General features: G+C 36.2%; 1 protein-coding gene across 1 annotated transcript in view; it reads right to left on the bottom strand.

The window, feature by feature from the left end:
- Positions 1 to 20,841, bottom strand: part of thsd7ba (thrombospondin, type I, domain containing 7Ba) — a 402,582-nt gene that overhangs the window by 322,593 nt on the left and 59,148 nt on the right. The window contains exon 2 of the mRNA XM_056465204.1: positions 12 to 341. The gene's annotated coding sequence lies outside the window, so the exon portion shown is untranslated. The remainder of the gene's footprint in view (positions 1 to 11; positions 342 to 20,841) is intronic.

The following is a 20,841-nucleotide window of genomic DNA, read 5'->3' as shown; positions in this document are numbered from 1 at the left end:
GTGGTCTGTACCTGAAAGGGAAGGCTGAGACTCATCACTTTAGCTGTGGCAGTGAGGTGAACAGCTGGATGTCGGAGGGCCGCCGAAGCCGCTGGCAGCCGAATGCTCCTCAGAAGCTCTCTGTGACACGGGGACAGCAGATAAACACGGCCTCTCCTCCTCCTCCTGATGCATCGTCTGCCAGCTAATCCTCAGTGGCTCCCCCTCGGGAAGATCAGAGCGTGAAAGATGTGTCTGTCACAGCATCACCGACCGCGAGGACAGATAACCCTTTGGCGATTGCAGGATGAAGTATCCACTGCTGAAAATTCCTCGCAGGAACTGTCCCGAAGCCAGCAGGCCTGAAAAAGTGGAGAGAAAGAAACAGGTTCTGGTTGGAAAACACTAAAAATAAGGAGCAGAAGTTGTGAATTAACGGAGTTTGGTTCAGCTTATGGACTAAAACCTAACTGAATGTGTTCATGTGTTTATAATTTATATTTACCCACACACATAATAATTCCTTACATTTATATAGCGCTTTTCTAGACACAAAGCGCTATACGCATTGGGGGGAATCCCCTCATCCACCACCATTGTCCAGCATCCACCTGGATGACGCGACGGCAGCCAAATTGTGATGAAGCCAATTATAATATGGGGATGGGTAGGAGGTCATGATGGGCAGAAGCCAGTGGGCAAATTTTGCCAGGATGCCAGGGTTAAACCCTTACTCTTTTGCGAAAGACATCCTGGGATTTTTCATGACTACAAAGAGTCTGGAGCTCACTTTAACGTCTCATCTGAAAGACAGCACTCACTGAGCAGTAGAGTCCCCTTCACTATACTGGGGTGTTAGGACCCACACAGACCGCAGGTTGAGTGCCGCCTGCTGGCCTCACTAACACTACTTTCGGCAGCAACTTAGCTTTCCCATGTGGTCTCCCATCCAGGTACTGACCAGGTGCAGTGGGCGACCATGTGAGAGTTGTAGAGAGCTAACTGCCGACTAGGAATTACAAAGCAAATATTTATTTCCTTTAAAATAAGCACTGTGTAATATGACCCATAACTAATATCAATCAATCAATCAATCAATCAATCAACCAATCAATCAATCAATCAATCATCTTGCTGAAATGCTGAAATTTGTGTCAAATGTGTTTACTATTAAAATTTTTCACAATAATTATATTGAAATAAATACATTTATTATTTACATATATATATATATATATATATATATATATATATATATATATATATATATATATATATATATATATATATATATATATGTTATGTGTGTGTGTGTGTAAAATATAACATTTAAAACCAGGTATATTTGTATATACATTATTAATATATTAATAACACAAATATGACATAAAATCATTCAGTGCTTAATATTTTATAGCTATTAAGAAGAAAAAAAAAACATGCTTTGGTTTAGTTTTGGTATAAAACTGTGTGAGTTGCCTTGCTGATTCCTCCTAAATATCATGAGACCTTATAAATGGAAACACTTCCGGCACTCTGTGATGGAAACAACTCACAGATGTCACAAAAAATAGCACTCAGCATTGATAAATTTACTGAGTTTGGTTTCGTTTTGTTCGAAGACCTAGCAAGTTGGCTCACTGTCTCCGTCTAAATGTCATAGAACCATATAATTGATCAGTCTGGAACACCACGACATAACTCATAGATGTCACAAAAATAGCACTTATATGGGGTGAATCCACTGAGCTTGGTTTAGTTTCAGAACTTGGTTTACTTTTGTTCTAAAACTTTGAGTTAACTGTCATGAAAGTTTACTAACGAATGACACTCTACAATAGGAACGACTCACAGATGTCAGCTCAGCTAGATCCATTGGACTTTTATAATTTTGGAATTCCGGTTAGTTACTTCGCTGTCTCCTCCTAAATGTCATGAAACCAGAAAAACAACTCACAGATGCCACAAAAATAGAGTGCTGAACATCTGATTTGAGTTCAGTTCAGTTAACTAAACATCTGAACCACTCAACATGGAATTCCATAAAAGATCCATGTGGAACATGCTACAATGAAACAGCTCACACACGTCACATAAACAGTGATCTGAACAGATACATTGACTGAGTTTAGTGTAATTTTGGAATTCAGTTCATTTTTGTTCAAAAACCAAGCAGGTTTTCTTGTTGCCTTCTACTAAATTTCATGGAATCTCATAAAATTTAAACACTCTAAAACTCACAGATAAGGATGGGTATCATTAAGGTTTTAGCGATATTACTACTTTCATCTATACCCCTTATTGGTTCAGTACTTTAACGGTACTCTTATCGTTACTTCTTGAAGTGTTTTTTTTTAATAAAAAAAATCTGAATTAACAACACTTTATTTTATTATTACCTTTTTATTAGTAAACCAGTCATTGTAAAACAAATAAAAAAAAATCTGTAAAAGAATGTACAATAGTTTGAAGGAACACAGTTGGAGCATGCAGGTAGGCTGCAAATGACCATTCCTCTAGAGGAACATCAACATGTTTGCCTTTTCTGGCAGAAGTCAGGACCGTTCTTGTCTTATTGTGCTCCCTGCAATTCACATACCCTCTTTGATTTATTTTGGCCAGAACTAGACAAAAATTTCTTACATAAGATTGCGAACAGTGCAGGCGAATATCAAATATCGCAAATGAGAAAAGGTTGGTCAGTTAAATTATTCTACTGTAGGTAACAATTATTTAGCAATAATTCTCCAGTACTGATAGCAGAACTGTTAACGTCAGAGATTTGGTACCCTCGAAGATGACACAAAACTTGAATCAATGAATAATCAACGTTTTAGTTTCTTTAAGCTACAACTTGCCAATGTCACACAACTTAAACAGACATTTACAACTTACACTGTTGACTTTGTGAACTCAAAACTGCCAGATGTCACAAGAATTATGACTAGCACAGACAAATTGGCAAAGTTTGGTTTAGTTGTGGTCTCACAAACAAAACTCAGCATGTGATTTGAGTTTGGTATAAATGACAGATTCATGATCAACATTCTAGGACAGAAACAACTTCAAAGATTTTGCAAACCATTATAAGTGAACTGAGTTCGGTTAAGTTTTGTGTTTGGTTCAGTTTTGTGCTAAAGCCGAGAGAATCTCCTCTCAGCACTTTACAACAGAAACATCTCACAAAGATGCCACAAAAATAGTGTTCAGCACGGCTGGATTGACTGAGTTCAGTTTAGTTTTGTTCTTAAAGCTTGTAAGTTGACTCACCATCTCCTTCTAAACATTCTAGAATCCCAAAAATGTTCTGTCTGAAACACATTATGACAGTAAGAGCTCATAGATATCAAAAATAACATATTCAGTTATTCAGATAGATATCAAGATATCAATATTCAGTTATTCAGATAGATATCAAGTGCTAAGCATTGGAGACTCAGCTTACAATGTTAGCTTGCTTTAGCGTTGCATTGGTACAATAACAAAGCATATAAATTGCTAACACTTTATAGTACGGTCCATTAGTTAACTAAATTATTTAACGTGAACTTAAAATGAATAATATGTTTAAAGCATTTATTCATCTCTGCAGTAATTAACCACTTGGTAATTAAGTAAATTTTATATTTTCCAACTGCATTACTAAAATTAAAAGCTGTATATATTAATATTACTGAATGAAGCTGAGATAAAAACGAACTACAGTATAAACAGTTATGCTGTTAAACATATCTATAAATACGTACATATCATACACATCTATATCTATAAACAATAAATTTGTTAATGTTAGTTAATACATCAACAGTTAACTGATAAGACTACAAACATGTTTGATAAATAAATAATGACTGAATGCAATGAAGTAAATGCATTTGAGTAAGTAACATTTTTTTGCCACTACAACTATCCTACCACACACACACACATACACACACACACACACACACACACACACACACACACACACACACACACACACACACACACACACACACACACACACACACACACACACACACACACACACACACACACACACACACACACACACACACACACCTGTTCTGGTTCTCCTTTGATTACACACACACAGCTGAGAGCTGTTCAAGGACTAATTACACAGACTATATAAACTGCTCACATTGACTCAGACATTGCTGAGTTTTGTTTCTGTTTCAGAGCATCACATAAGTGGTTTCTTGCCTTGTCTAGCCATGTTTTGACCCTTGCCTTATTTTACCGTGTATTTTGTTTCTTTGCCGTCTGTACTGACTTTTTGCCTGTTTTTGACCACGATCTTGGATGACCTAGTTTAAAAATCTAGTTCTTTTCTTGTTACATGTTTTGTTTTAACATTGGTCAAACAACCAAATAAACACTTTGTGAATAAATATGTCTTGTTTTGGCCACAAAAAAGGAACATTTTTAAAATACATCAATAATAATTTCAGAGTATTTGTACTAATCGGGATGTGAACTTTTTTTTTATTTTTTGCAGCGCATTTACTTTGTGCACACGCTACACTAGGCTACATGAGACACTGTCAGTCAGATTCACCAGGTCTCGAAATGCTTCTAAATTGACAGATGTTTTAAATTGCTTTAGTTACATGACCTGGTGTTTCGAAACAATTTAGTCACGCCACTTGAGTGTTTTAAATCACCTAAGTCACGTGAACTGGGTGTTTTTGATCATGCTTTGTTGCAGTGTTTTGAAACACTTGCGTTTCGGAATCTCACCGAAACGCCAGTTTCACATCAGCCATCCCTACCTTTATGCTCCTGTTTGACCGTTGCCTGCCTGACTACTGTTCTTAATAAACTGCATGTGGATCCTCACCTCTGTTGTCCCAGACACTTATGTGACAAAATGCTTAAATAATAAAAAAAATAATAATAATAAATTCTCCAAAATCTTTGAGATTTGTCAAGTAAATATAGTTACCTTAAACTTATTATTATTTTAAAAAGAAAGATTGCTGGAGTAATGGCTGCTGAAAAATCAGCTTTACCATTAAATAAATAAATGAAGTATTTTATTAAGATAGAAAGCCATTATTTTAAATTGTAACAATATTTCACAATGTAACAATTCATACAGTATTTTTGGCCGAATAAATATAGCCTTGATGAGAATAACAGGCATTTTCCAAAATGCAAGAATATTCCCAACCCCATTGTTATATATAAATCTGAAGTTTTTTAATATCTGTTTTATTACACAATGTCACTGCAAGTGAATGTACTGTATGTACTTATTTCTAGGACACAATAAATGTTCCTTCAAATAAAAAAAGACAAAATGTCCTCATGGCCCTGCACTAGAACATCTGGTCTAAGTGATAGAAGGTCCAGTACCTGAACTCGCATTCATTTCAGCTTTCAGATGCTACAAATCGTTAGCTGAGGCCATCTGAAAGAATTGTCTCATTCCTGAAAGTTTCAGTCCTCACAGTGGGATTACTGTGGCACTTCATCGGCTGTCATCCACCATCAGAAACACTAAAAACAGTAAAGAGACAGAGTCCTGCTCGCTTCTGTTCCCTCCTCATGGTTGACATTCAATGATTACCTGTCAACACTGCATGCCGGACTGGCTCTGGCTCATCCTGCTGATTCTTTCATTCTATTAACACCCCATGCCCTCCTTCCATCTCTCTTCTTTCTAACCCACTGCCATATATTGACTTCCAATGCTACGCTCTACCTCCCTCCGCCAACTCTGACCTCTGTCTTATTTCCCAGGGCTTTTAAGTGCCCACCATTGTGTCCAAAATGGCTTTCCCAAACTTCAAGCAACTGGCACGTTTCAGTTTGAGAAGGAGTGAGGGGGAGGGGGTGGTGCAGAGAGGATTGTACTGCAAAGGGAGAACCTGATCGATTCATTCAAGCGATTTCAGTCACACTCCAGTGGCCAGAAGATATAGCATATAGAGATGGGTTTTGGAACATTGCTTCCCATAAAACTCTCGACGGATAGTGACAGGTTCAACTCTCCATCTTGGATTATTAATGCGCTGAAGATTTTATTTTCAACAAGCTCTGCAATCCCCAATTTCAACTCTTTTATATTTGGGAAAAGAATGTTTTGTTAGTTTGGAGTTTTTAAATTGAAATATCTTATAGATGTTCAGTTCCTTTTATAGTCTTGTTCTGTTCCCATAATTTTTAATGTTTATGTGTTTTATTGCTTAAAATATGGATACAATACTATGAAATAGGAGAACTGGATGAGTGACAGATTGAAATGATTGATGAGGATGGAGGTGTATGTTATTAAACAGTTCTTCACTGCAAAAAAAATGCTTTTCCTAAAATTTTTGTCTTGTTTTTTAGTTTCTATATATGAAAAAAAAAATTGTAAATCAAATGCAAGATGATTTTACGATTTCTGCAACTGTGGTCATTGGTAATTCATAACATGCAATGGCTACTGGCATTTTGAGAGCCAAAAAAACGTATAAAGGCAACATAAATTTTTTATTATATGTGTCTCCTGATTAAACAACAATGCTTTATGAAACAAACAATCTGTCTGTGCAGGAAAATGAACCTTTAAGTGAACCGAATGTCAGGTTTGGGTGAGTAATATTGAGACTGATGGTGGATATAACTAAGAAGCAAAAATATCAGCCAAGCGCTTTAATCATTAAACTCTGCTGTCAATAGTGCTGGAGTTACTGGTGAATCCGATGTCTGTACATGTTTTAATAATATTACAATATCTTTCATTTGAAATGTGACTAATTCATGCTTTCATTGTGGCTGTGCTGAAATATATTAACACTGATTATCTAAAAAATGTGCGGTCACATTTAAGAATTAAGACGATTATTAAAAAAGTAATAGTTTTATTTAAGAAGGATACATTAAATCCTTCAAGACATTTAAAGTACACTGATATAAAGTTATTTTTTAAATCAATTTCATTCAACAAACAATCCAGGGGGGCAAATGTCCACGAATAAACAGTATTAGGCACAGAAACTGTTTTCAATGTTGATTAAAAAATAGTGATTGTAGGTCACCGCAAAATAGAAATTTACTCACCATTTACAAGTGGTAACATTTAAGTGGTTACAAACCTTTAAGAGTTATTTTTGTTTTGTTTTTTATTCAGATGAACACTAAAAAAGAAGATATTTTGAAGAAACCTGAACATTTATACCATTGATACACCCAGGTTTGTAATAAGTAAAATGTAAGCAAATGACAGTTTTAATTGAATTATGTCTTTAAGGAGCTGATCTTGAATTACAAATGGCTTTTACAGTATGTCTGTAAATGTAAATGTATGTCTTTATGTCACAGATTGACTAATGGAAATTTTCATTTTGGTTTCAATTATGCCTTTAAGCACTAAATCATAACGGGACACTGAAGATAGGGGTGATGACAGCTGAAAATTCAGCTTTGCTAACACAGTTATAAACTTTTTTAAAACGTTTCGGTAATTTACTGTAAAAAAATAATTAATTACTTAATTAATTAAATCCGTCATTCATTCATTCGGCGTAGCCCCTTATTTATTAGGTGCTCCCCACAGCGGAATGAACTGCCAACTATTCCAGCATATATTTTATGCAGTGGATGCCCTTCCAGCCACAACCTACAGTAGTACTGGGAAACACTCATACACTCTCGCATTCACACACACTCATACACTACGGCCAATTTAGTTCATCGAAATTACCTATACCGCATGTCTTTAGATTGTGGTGGAAAGAGGATACCCACACGAACGGGTGTGGACGGGTCAGAGGAAACCCACACGAACACGGCTAAAACATGCAAACTCCACACAGAAATGCCAACTGACCCAGCCGGGGCTCAAACCAGCAACCTTCTTGCTGTGAGGCGACAGTGCTAACCACTGAGCCACCATACCGCTCTTTATATAAACTCTTAACGAATTATTTTCATAATATATTTCTTCAGAAAACATTCAAAAGAGTGAACCCAAACTTTCTACAGAACACTATTCAAACACAACATTTTTCGTCTTCATTTAAAGCAAACAACAGAGCCTTGACCCTTCTTTAGAAAAAAGACAAATCCCTCACAGACAGACTCTCCATTCAGTCCTGTTAATCTATCCTGGTAAATCTCTCAGATAATTCAGATCTCCTGCGCCGATGTGCAAAAATCAATTAAATGGCCAGCGGTCATGGGAGAAGGCCATTACACTTTATCATGAGTTTGCAGTGAAGTCAGCAGAGGAAGAGAGAGGAGTAGTGGACGGGTCAGGGTTGTGAACTCAATCAACTCTCTGGTTATTGTGAGACCCTCAAACCCATGGGGCCACTGTCATCCTGTCGCCACTGACTGGCCCTGCTGCAGGTGCTTAGACATGGATGGTTAAACAAGTGTAGGTACGGGTCAGGTCACGCTGCACGTTGATGGCCTAAGAGACGAGGAGGGAATTCATATGAGGACTGCCTTACAGCCGCTGCCAGGAAAACAAGAGGATTTCTGAGGTATTTAGAAAACTGTGATGATTGTTGATCATTGCATGACTAGGTTTTCTGACACCACCCATGTCAAACATATTGGTACTTTTTTTTCATTGCAGTAAAGCCCTCCAAATAATGTTATATTATTGATGCCATTTAAAAGGCAGGAAACATAATAGTATTGAATGTAAAACTGTTGTGTACATCAAAGATTTAACACTACTAACACATACAGGTTGATTCAGAAGAGACATGTAAATTTTTTAAATAAATCAATAAGTAAAGTACGTAAGTAAGTTCTGGTCATGGCTCATAGTTGGAGTGCATTTCTTAAAAAGCGTACCCACACTCAACATAGCGTAACGTTTAGTCAAATATAGACAAGCCCAGACATTTGGTTAAATAGTCACATAATTTTAATAAAAAATGTTAATAATATTAATAATAATAATAATAATAATAATAATAATAATAATAATAATAATAATAATAATGTTGGGTTTGGTCATATTTCTGTCATGATCACCAGCAATTCAGGCACCATCATGCACTATCATCCGGACAACCATTCTGTCACCTTATGAACTACAAATCTCGTCATGCACCTCACGCACATCTGTTTCTGGATCACCGATGACAGTCTTTCAGTGTTTCTTGACCCTAGCCTTGTTTCCTCGTTTATGTTATTGCCGCCTGTTTCGACCTTATTGCCTGTGACTTGACTACGCTTGCCTTCATGCTACTGTTTGTACTTGATGACCATTGCCTGCTTGACCATTCGCTTTTGAAAAAAGCTGCACGTGGATCCTCACTTCATTGTTACCCGACTTCCTGGTTACAATTTGACACAAGATTGTATTAGTTATATTAATATCAACTGTTACTGGTAATCAATGTGCCATTGATGTTATTGGGATGTAATTGGGATGTTAAGAAAATCTCAGAAAACGAATTTTTCTCACACAACAGCGGCATTCAAGTTGTAGCAAATAGTTTAAAGTGAGGGTGAGCATAAATGTTGATATTGAGGAAGCTCCATCCTCATACAGATCAGAGGAACGCTGGTCCATGGTAGCCAAATGTATGGCTCCTTTCATCAAACAGGCATGCTCTTTGTTAAACATCATAAACATAATATGATTGAACTCGCTTGTAAAAACAGGCAGAGAGGATGCACTGAAGTGTAAATTGCATTAGAAATCAATCATATTATAAATCTATGACAGTAAACATGACAAGTACTAAGAAGCACTGAGAAGTTGACATCTATCTGTCCATCCATCCATCCATCCATCCATCCATCCATCCATCCATCCATCCATCCATCCATCCATCTATCTATCTAGGCACACCTGTGAACTGCTCGTTAATGCAAATTTCTAATCAGCCAATCACATGGTAGCAACTCAATGCGTTTAGGCTTGTAGGCATGGTCAAGGCAATCTGTTGCAGTTCAAACTGAGCAACAGAATTGGGATGAAAGGTATTTTTATATTGAGTCATTGTAACTTACATGGGGTGTTTTTCAGAAAGTGTCTGGTGCACATAGAGAGAAAATAGTGAATGTCTGTTTTTTTTTTAGAAATTGAGAATATCCTGATGCTTTTGTAAGAACTAACAAAAAAAAAGGGAAAAAAGCTAAGAAAATAACAGACAATGTATTATTAAATAAAGTAAATTATTTTATAAATAAAATAGATCAGGATATATTATATACCTAGAAATAAACTGCTATTTGGAAAAAGAATTATAAATACATTACTGTATAATAATACAATCTATATGTCCCATTTATATTTAGAATTTGTTTCAAATGGCAATTTATTTATATTATTTAAAAATATATATATAATATGTTTTAATTTTACAAAGAATTTTCTGGAAAATAAAAGCATTTCCGAAATAAAAGAGAGCACTTGCTCATTTCTAAATTGTCTTAACAGATTTTTTTGAAAGAAAAGGTTTTAAAAATATATTGTGAGATCAGGATGGTTCAGTGGTTAGGCTCATAAGCTCAGTGGGTATAGCACTGTCACCGTACAGCAAGAAAGTAGCTGGTTTAAGTCCCAGCTAGGCCATTTGGCATTTCTGTGTGGAGTCTCTGTGTGGTTTCTCCCCATGTTCTCTTGCATGGGTTTCTTCCAGGTGCTCCAGTTTCCCCTAAGACATGCAGTATAGGTGAACTGAATAAACTAAATTGGAATAAACTAAAAAAAATGTTTAACTAAATGAGAAAGAAATGTTGGTTTTTGTAAATGGGGAATATTTTTAAGTAACATATATATTCATATACATGGAACTTAAATAATAATAATAGGCAAGCAGTTTATGACATTTGACTTTATGACTGCTTCTCTATTGCAATGACTGTTATGCTTTTAGAATGTTACATGTTTATCCCAAAACCGTTGACCATATTCCACAATGACAGCAAATGTATAAACTGAACGATTAAATCTTATTTGCACAACAGCTATTTCAACTGTTAGTATCCCGATTAAAATTTGAAGATGGTCAGGAAATAATAATAATCCTTCCTGGAATTTTGTTAGCATGTAGTAGAAAGAAGCCTCCGTTAATTATTCATCCCGAGCAGACATTTTTCTGCAAATTGACCCCAATATCAACATGACAGCAACAAATGCAAAAACTCCACCATAATTCCTTCACACCTGCGGATCTGTGGTTTATTAGGCAAGTTTAACGTGTGCTGCTCTCCTGCTAATCCATAGAAGCCTCGCGCTAAAGTTGCCTGAAATGTAAATCTGACACAAGCTGCGAAAATTGATGGATACAATTAGCTTGTCTACTAGCATATGCTGTGCTCCGAGAATTCAAATGGCTGTGATTAATTGTGAAGCAAATGTGTGCAGACAGGCGAGCTTTAAAGAGACAAAGCGGCGGTAAAAGAGTTTCAACGTGGACCAACTTGAAGCTTTACTGCATGAAATCAATTTCACCCGAATATGATAAGGAAATTACTTTTGAGACTGTTTAATCAAATAGTCTGCCATTTTAATTAATTTGATGCAAACGCTTTATGAACTAGCTACCAGTAACAATTACAGGCAAAGGTATAAACAAGTAGCCCCTGAACTGCAATTATGTTAAACAGACCGACGAGGACGGAAAACTCAATCATTTGCTCTAACTACTCGATTTAGAGTCAAAGATGACATTTAAGCGCTAATCTAAAATTGACCAATGTTCTGAGTTCAATAGATAAACGAAAGGTGTCTAACGTTTTTTGTGCTTCTTCATTTATGCACTGAAAAAAAATGATTCAAAGATGATTCCTTGGATTTACAAAATTTTCTTTAAGTTAAGGGGTTGTAAACTATTTATTTGGGCTGAATTTAAACACACGAATAAAGTTGAACATTACTCAATTTAATTTGTTTGTTTAAATTCAACCTAATTAAATAGTTTGCAACAGTTTTGCAGACATTTTTTTCAGTGTGGATGTCATTTTCAAAGGTGTTTTCAAGAGCAAAAAATAAAACGAAAGGTTAGGTTTTGGCCATATTAAACAGCCTCAAATTCACCACTAAAGTATATTACATAAAATAAGAATCGTTCGCTAGTGACAGATGGTCCTTTTAAAATAATTGAAGGATTATTACTCTCGCCAGTCTCGCTCTCCTAAATTTTTTCGCCTATGACTAAACCCTCTTTCTTTTAGCAGGAGATTGTTCGGTTTGGTCTGAAAATGCAGGGGGACAATAGCTTTAATGATTTCTGACAGAACGTTCCCAGAAACCAGCTGGAATTCAGCATTGAATTGATGAAGCCACTATAAACCACTTTGCGTCACAATGAAATGCTGATTTAAAAATAAGTTATGGTCAGTAGGTAGAGATCTATAGGTCGATCCTTTTCTATGCTATCTCCTGGATTTGTGTGCTTATCTCAGAATCCCGCTTGGGCTGCATAATCCCAATAAAGTCATTCACTCATTTGAATGAACAGAGTAAAGCTAGTGCAAGCCATTGATTACACATTGTCTGCTTTCCATGCTGGATGCATACTGTATAGCTTTAAGATTAAAAACGCACTCACACACCGAGAAATGGGATGTATTTTATCCTATTTCTTTTTTCCTAGACAGTAGAGAGTTTAAATTGAGAGTAAATGGAGACTTGTCATTCCTGAAGTTTTCTTTACTCAAAGACAAAAACAAAACAATCTGTTATTTATTCCCATTTGTTCATGAATCGGCTGATCCGGTTCTTGAGTTCAGTTCACTGACTCAATGAGCCAGTCACAGGCCTCAACAGCTCACTGGAGGGGAAGATTAGCTATCAGTGGGAAAACATCTTAAATTTTAATCTGTTTCACATATAAACTGAGCAATCCCTAGATAGCACCACAAGTCTCTGTTTTTATTTATTTTGGTAGAAATTCAGCCAATAAATGGCTTACAGACAGTACTATCTAAGATGTCCCTTAATATGCAAACTGTATCCAGAGAGATGATGGTATTCCTCTTTGTGTGTTCTATCATTAGAAGAGATCCAAACAAAATTCAGTATATTATCTGCCATGATGATAGATATATCTCTTTTGTCTCTAATAAACTATATGTCTTTTGTTATGTATCCAATTTTCCTTTTTAAATAAACACTATGTACTAACACACATACTCTTTTAATTTTGTTTCACAAAATAACATTTTTATAGTTTATAAAGAGCCAACAATGGTATAATTTTCTAAAGCTTGCACTTTAAAACCTGCTTTCAAAGGTCTGAATTTTCAGATCACAAAATGTCACAGTCAGGAAATAAAAAATTGTAATTAATGAATAAAAAAAAATGTAAAAAAAATAAATATAAATATTTAAATTATTATAAAATATTTATAATTATATTATAAATATTATATAAAATTATTTTTTATCTATTTATATTAACTTTTTTCATGTTTAGTAAGTAATAACTGAAAACTTATTCAAAAAGCAAGTTTAGGCTGAAGTTTGGATCTAATATTTCAATTTAAATTCAGCATTTATTATATTAACCCTTGTGTACTGTTCAAATTGACTACCCTTTCGTTATGTTCGTGGCTGTTTTTGCCCCATTGACTTCCATTTTTTGATTGCAAAGCCATGACACCAAATAATCACGCGTTCTCGATTGGTGATTTTCCCTGTTGGGAAGAGGTAAAACTTTTCATTTTTACTGTTGATCATCACATGGCTGCATTAACCGCTTAGTTAAGGCAGCGCAAAAAAGTTTCTGGCTTTTATTTGCAGTTCTATAGAGAAATACTCTTACTATGTTTACTGTATTGAGGGGCTTACTTTTTATTTTCTAAAACATATCAATGTAAGTGCACAAAGGCCTCTCTCACAAACCCACACACAGTATACTCCATATAATCATATAATTTTTTTCCAGAAACTAATCTTTTTTTGCATTGCAACAGTAAAAATTAGTAAATTTACCTCTTCCCAACAGGGAAAACCAGCAACAATCAAGAATTCATGATTATACTGTAGGTATCATGGATTTCCAATTAAAAAATGTGATTATAATGGAAGTCTATGGGGCAAAAACAGCCATGAACATAACGAAAGGGCAGTCAATTTGTATTGTTGAGTTTTTGAAAAATCTCAAAGCATTTTCCCAAAATATGTGTCAAAATAAGATTTGTCACCAAAAATCAATCCATTTGCTGAAACACAGAGAAGGTTGTGGCAAAATTAAGACTCAAAATCACCCCAGAGTGGATGAAAACCTCCCGAACAGTATATAAGCATTAAGAAGTTTCACAGATTAGGTTAGTGTTGTCACATTCTCCTCTCATCTCAATGAAACACTAAATTGTACTGAAATCTTTTTTGATTACCCATAACAATAAAAAAAAGTTTGACAAAACATCTAAGACAAAGTTGCTACTTGTATAAATCATAACTGAGAAGTCCATTAAATCTCCTGAACTATGAAAGAGAAACCTCAGGGCATTAAACATCCCTCTGGGAAGACAATACAACCCTTCCACCCCATTTGACATTCTCCGCAGTCTATTAACGCTTTATGAAGGATAGTCAGTGTGATGACAAGAGGTAGCCAAGTGTAACAATTAATGATAAGGGTGTCGAATGTGTCAAGTAAGAAGCCAACGTGATGTGTGGTCTTCATTAGCTGCCATTAAAAGCTTAAAAGCTGCGAATGTCAAAAAAACAGAGCGAAATAATGAGTGTCTGAGAGCAGGTGCCAGCAAAGAGAAGCGCGATGTCTCTCGACGAACTAGTTAAAAAATAAAAGAGAGGAATGACGCTTGAGAACAAACACCTGGAGCCCCCTCAGGTGAAGGGACAGTGATCCTGTCAGCACATGAAAAAAGAGTTGTCAGCGCTGATTTTAATTGGCCGCTACTGAGGTGCCGGATTTTATCCAAGAAGGAAAAAAAAATGCCTCCCTTCATGAAGCACTGGAGGTTGTGTGCATGCGAGGAAGAGCCGGGAACATCTAGACAGGTAGCAGAAACCCAAAAATAAATGATCCGTTCACTCAGAATGCTGATATCTGGCGTGGAGGAAGGGAAAAGGAGCGAGCCGATGTGTGACAAGAAAGATAAAGAGTGTGCGTTTGAGCGAGATTTTGTGTGTGAAACCGTACACAAAAAAAGTCCAGGTTTGCGTTTACAGCAGAGAGAAAAAACTGAATTGTAATTAAACCCTCCGCACTGCTGTTCCACCTGACTGCCTCGTCTCGTTAGGCGATTTATAATTAACACAGCGCTGGCGAAAACATTCTCCCCGCCCTCTATGTGATATGATAGCTCAAGGGGAGCAACAAGCTGATGGCTGTCCATCGCGTGTCCGTGGGAAGCGGGATTATTCTTAAGCGGGTCTGTTCCGTACGGCTGCCTGATAACACTGGGCCCCCCCCTGGTCCAACAGACACCTGGTGCCCGAAAATCCCAGCAGCCCTTCCCAATGGAGCAGACCACTAATCATGCACTATAGAGAGCGAGAGAGATAGAGGGAGTAACAGTTGAATCCCAAGACAGGCCACAGCTGAGCTCAAACCTGTTAAAGTCAATTATGCCGAGGACGAGTTCCAAGAGAGGGGAGCCATGGGTGAAATTAAAGCCTGGCTCTTGAGGTGACAGACGGCCTGTCTGTGTGAAGGGATAATCTTATAAACACCTGAAAAAAAAATCATCAAAATAAGGCCTGGCAAATTAGGCAAGCAGTTGCATCACTGTTTACTGCAGCCTATTCAGATAATCAGCTGCTGTGTATGTTAGTATAGTGTGGACACATTTACAGCTCGTGATGAAATTGGAATGAAATGAACACCTATTTTTAAAAGCATGTTTGTGAACAATTGCTGTATGTTTGACCTTAGATCAGATCTGCATTCATGCGGTCAATAAGTGGAGGAAACAAAGACTGAATGCTGCTGTTGTGACTGAGACCCCATTTATGCCTGATGTGAAAGAGGTCTGAAAGATTCTAGAGGTGGTTGAAATGCATTCAATCAAACTGCTTTCACAGTGCAAGCACACTCGTGTTGTCGAATGCATTCTAACAACTCAAAAAAAGACCACATACTCTGCACCAGGGGTGCCCAAACTTTTTCTTATGAAGAAAAAGGCGAATGAGACTTGATTGAGGGTGGTGGGCCGAAGGTAAATAAAACAAACTGTATGACAATAAAGTTGCCATGGTAATATCCTAATTTATTAATTAATTGTATTACTAATTGGGTGGCATAATAGCTCAGTGGCTAGCGCTGTCGCTGGTTTGAGTCTAGGCAGGGCCAGTTTGCATTTAAATGTTGAGTTTTCACGTGGGTTTCCTTTGTTTGCTCCGGTTTCCCTCACAGTCAAAAGACATTCGCTATAGACAAATGACCAGTTTGTAAACATTCAGGATGCACACGCAGCAAGGTTGCAGAAAAAAACCGGGAGCGCTAGCATTTACAGCAAGGGAATGACATCTGATGCGGTACAGAGTTTGTTGTTGTCTTAGAAATAAGTTATTTTGATTACATATTATATATATAATATTTACATAATGCTTTCAGCGTATTATAACAGCTTGTCACCCAGTGATAAGCACAGACGAACAGCAAAATTAACGTTAAAGTGAGCGGCGTTCATGTGACAGGTCCATTTGTGATAGCACCCTCCTATCTACCTACCTATCTCATTAAAACTCCAAGTGATTTTACAAGAGAAAAGTTAAAGGCCTACAAGTCTTTGGATGCCTACAAGTTTGTTCTCTGTGGTCATGTGCAATAAATAATGTTCCATGATTACCAGATTCAACACTTTGTAGTGCTAAAAAGGTTCTGCCTAGCCAAAGACAAGGAAAGAAGACCGAGCTATACAAGGCCTGGGTAAACATCAACAAGCAAAACTGCATTCTGACAGCAAACTGCACCTGTACGGCAGGGTGTGTCAACGTACATATTTACATTTCATTCTAAGCATTCAGTGTCCGCAGTGTAATTAACCATATTTAATTGTTTTTGCTGAAATCATTGCTGCAATCAAAAACGAGTGATGTGAATGATTCAGCATAGCGTGAACTTACCTGATATAAAATGAGAGCTGCATTTTTAATTAGGTCCTCACTCCATTCACCTCCCTTTTAGCCAAAGATGTATGCGGTTGGCATTAAAAGCAGTGTGGTGTACTGTAAAAGTTAAGTTTTCTATTTTTCGAATTTGGCATCCTACCACACAACACGACATGTTTGCTATTGCAACCGGTCTTTTTTTTTTTAATTAACTAAATTGGCTGTAGTGTGTGTATGGGTGTTTCCCAGTACTGGGTTGCAGCTGGAAGTGCATCCGCTGCGTAAAACATATGCCGGAATAGTTGCCAGTTAATTTCGCTGTGGCAACCTCTGAAATAGAGATTAAGCTAAAGCAAAATGGATGTATAATTTTTTTCATAATTAATTATTATGATAAAACCATAAACAATTTCATTTATAACACAACGGAGTTCAATGTAGAATACATTAGTTAAGCTTCACCTGCCTTTGTCTTGATTTGCTTGCCATTGTCCTCTATTCGTTGAGTGACAGTATTTACATAAAAAAATAATCTGATTAATTTACAATATTTAATTCAAACATTTCATTTCAGTTAGCTTTTTCTGTAGCTCACCAATTTAACAAAAGGTTATGTTAAATCAGAAAATTAGAAATCTCCGTTGAAGGCATTCACCCTAACCTTCCACATCATTCTCCCTCTCTTCTCAGATGGGATGGTGGAACAAGTCAAAGGTTAGCATGGGCCATCTTTGGGCATCTCTGGGACAAAATTCCAAGGAGGATTATTATTATTATTATTATTATTATTATTATTATTATTATTATTATTATTATTATTATTATTATTATTATTAAGGGAGAGAAATATTCTAAATATTCTATTTCATTCTATGAAAAAGCACACCAAACTTTGCTGTTGTGCAAAAAGATGCAGTATACATTAAGATTAAATAATAGTTGCCACCTACTGTATATCCTTTTCATTTGTTTGCTTTCCTGTTTGCTCATAAACTGCAGTTGCCAACAGTCCTAGGACAAGAATGAACTTTAAAAAAATGTTAGGTTCCACACAATCCATTCATGTTGTCCCAACACAATTCTATTAAGTTAGCTTAATCATTTTTACAAAATTAAGTGGATTGAACATAAAACAATTAAGTTGTCCCCCCTCAAAAAAAAACTTAAGAATTGTGTTGTTTCAACTTAATGTAAATAAGTAGTTTGAACAAGCAACAAAAGTTTTTTTTTTTTTTTTTTTGAGTGTGGGTATTGTTCAATAGCTTTAGGACAACTTTTATGAAAGGTTTTTTATACATACAGTATATAACATACATGATCTCTCATACAGAAAGAGACTTACAGATCTTGCATATGCTTTGTATGTTCTTCCCTTTTCCAATAACATGAATTCCAGGGACAGGCTCTACAATGGTTTAAGTCATACTTAGCTGACCGTTACCAGTTTGTGAATATTAATGGACAGCCTTCACAAGTCAGCCCAATAAAGTATGGGGTGTCTCAAGGATCATTTCTAGGCCCTATGCTGTTTACAATATATATGCTACCCCTGGGAGACATTATTAGAAGACATGGGATCAGCTTTCACTGCTATGCAGATGATACTCAATTACATATTTCAACTAAACCTGACGAGACGTCTAATCTGTCCAAGCTAACTGAGTGTATTAAAGATGTTAAAGACTGCATGACCAACAATTTTCTTCTCTTAAACTCAGACAAAACAGAATTATTACTTATTGGGCCTAAATCCTATACACAACAGATCTCACAACTCAACCTACAATTAGAGGGATACAAAGTTAATGTTAGCTCTACTATAAAAGATTTGGGTGTCAAATTAGACAGCAATTTACTTTTGAAAATCATATATCCCATGTCACAAAAACAGCTTTTTTTAATTCTTCACATTCGCCGACTGGTGAAGTTTTTTTTCCTCTCCGCTGTTGCCACTATTTTGCATGGTTTGGGATCGGTAGAGCTGCGCATCGATGAATTTGCTCTTCAGTCTTTGGACTCTCAGTAGTGATTATTAAACCACACTGAACTGAGCTAAACTGAACTGAACTTAAACACTACAAACTGAACTACACTGTTCCAATTTACTATGATCTTTTATGTGAAGCTGCTTTGACACAATCCACATTGTAAAAGCGCTATACAAATAAAGGTGAATTGAATTGAACAACAACAACAGTAAAACATGGGAAGCTACAAATCCATTAGAAGATTTCCTTTAAAGAAGAAAACCTAATATTAGACATATAATATTACATTTAAAAGTTACAATTCAAGAAATAATCTGGGCATATTGGTGAAATATACTCAGTCCATTTATTCTGTGATGATACACTTCAAAAATGTTGACTACAACATGGTTCTGGAATAAGATTAAATTTAGTGGGATTGGCTGGGTCTGGGGAAAAAAAATCACTTTAAGAGGACAGTTCTTGAAAACACAGCTCTCATCAAAGCATCTGAACACAGGTGGTCACAAGAGACAGCGTTTGTATTGTTTAGGTGAAAATTAGAGTGCCTCATTTTTTTGAATAGGTCCATATTTATCAAGCTTCCCAAAATGTCATTTTAGCCTTAAGTTCTGAGAATTCATGCAATTTACTCCTACTTACAAACTTAAGTATAACAGCAAGTTATCAAATTTCTTAAAGCCAAGAATCTCTATTTCTCTCCCAGTTATAAGACAGCTCCACAGGCCTCTTAAGCGGGTAGGAGTTGCCAGCAGGGGTTTGTGTTGGTGCTGTAGAGCAGAGAACCTTGTTGACTGAATGGCAATGCGCTGAGATGGTGACATGAGTAAACTTCCACTTTGCAAAAATTCGGCAGCTGAACGTCGATTCGCTGTTTGGTGGTTCTCTTGTGAAAAGGCTTTTTAAGTGAGTCTCAAGTGTGTGACCACAATTTACCCAAAGACCTCTTTGATCGTGTGCTGGAAGATGGAATACAAAAGTACAGCCTTGTGTCAGTTGTCTTTGTTGCTTTAGTGCAGTAGATACATTGATTTATTTTTTTAAAAATATGTATTTTGCTATTTTTAGATAGTCCCACAGATAATTTCATTCTCCTGCCACACACACACACACACACACACACACACACACACACACACACACACATAACGGCCCATTCGCTTGACTTGACTATGCACTTGACTACATTTTTTAGTGACTTTGTTGACTGTAACTACAGGGATGCGCTGGGATGCTACTTTGACCCAAACATCATATTCGACTGCAGAAATTCTTCCACTAATAAAAAAATTAAATGAAAACAATTAAATAAATAAAAAATGTTCTTCTACTGTATATGCAGGAGATGGATGGCGATTCAGAGTTTGGCCCTTCCCTTGTGAAGCGGCTTTAATAATGTGTTTCTGCTTGATTGTGCAGCCAAAGATACTGAAAGCTCTCTCCGATTGTGTGCTGGAAGCAGGAATACAAAGTATAGCCTTGTGCCAGTAAAGCGTTTATATTTTTGCTGTCCTTGTTGCTTTAGTGCGGTAGAAAAATGTCCATTTGTTTGTTTTTGTTTATTTATATGAAATATTTTGCGGGAGTCTCGCAGATCATTTTTATTCTGCAACCAACACACAAAATGGACCGCACTCACATTCAGCTATAGAATTTTATTCCATACATCGCTTGTCTTTGTTTTGGAGACAGAGACATGTATGTAGGAATCTTTCAGCAAAGAAGAAAAAAATTATAATGTGTTGATGACGAGTGGTTAATCAAAAATCTTTGGTTTACTTTCAGATTTTATCTTCTTTTACCACTAACAGTGCTTAAATAAGTTTGTAATGTTTTGTTTATTGTTATCAATATATCATTAATATATGATCTTGAAAAATCTTT

This window comes from Danio aesculapii, chromosome 9 (genome assembly GCF_903798145.1).
Source record: "Danio aesculapii chromosome 9, fDanAes4.1, whole genome shotgun sequence".
NCBI classification, from domain to species: Eukaryota; Metazoa; Chordata; class Actinopteri; order Cypriniformes; family Danionidae; genus Danio; species Danio aesculapii.
The sequence above is the reverse complement of the archived record's forward strand: the minus strand, read 5'-3'. Positions and strand labels throughout refer to the sequence as shown.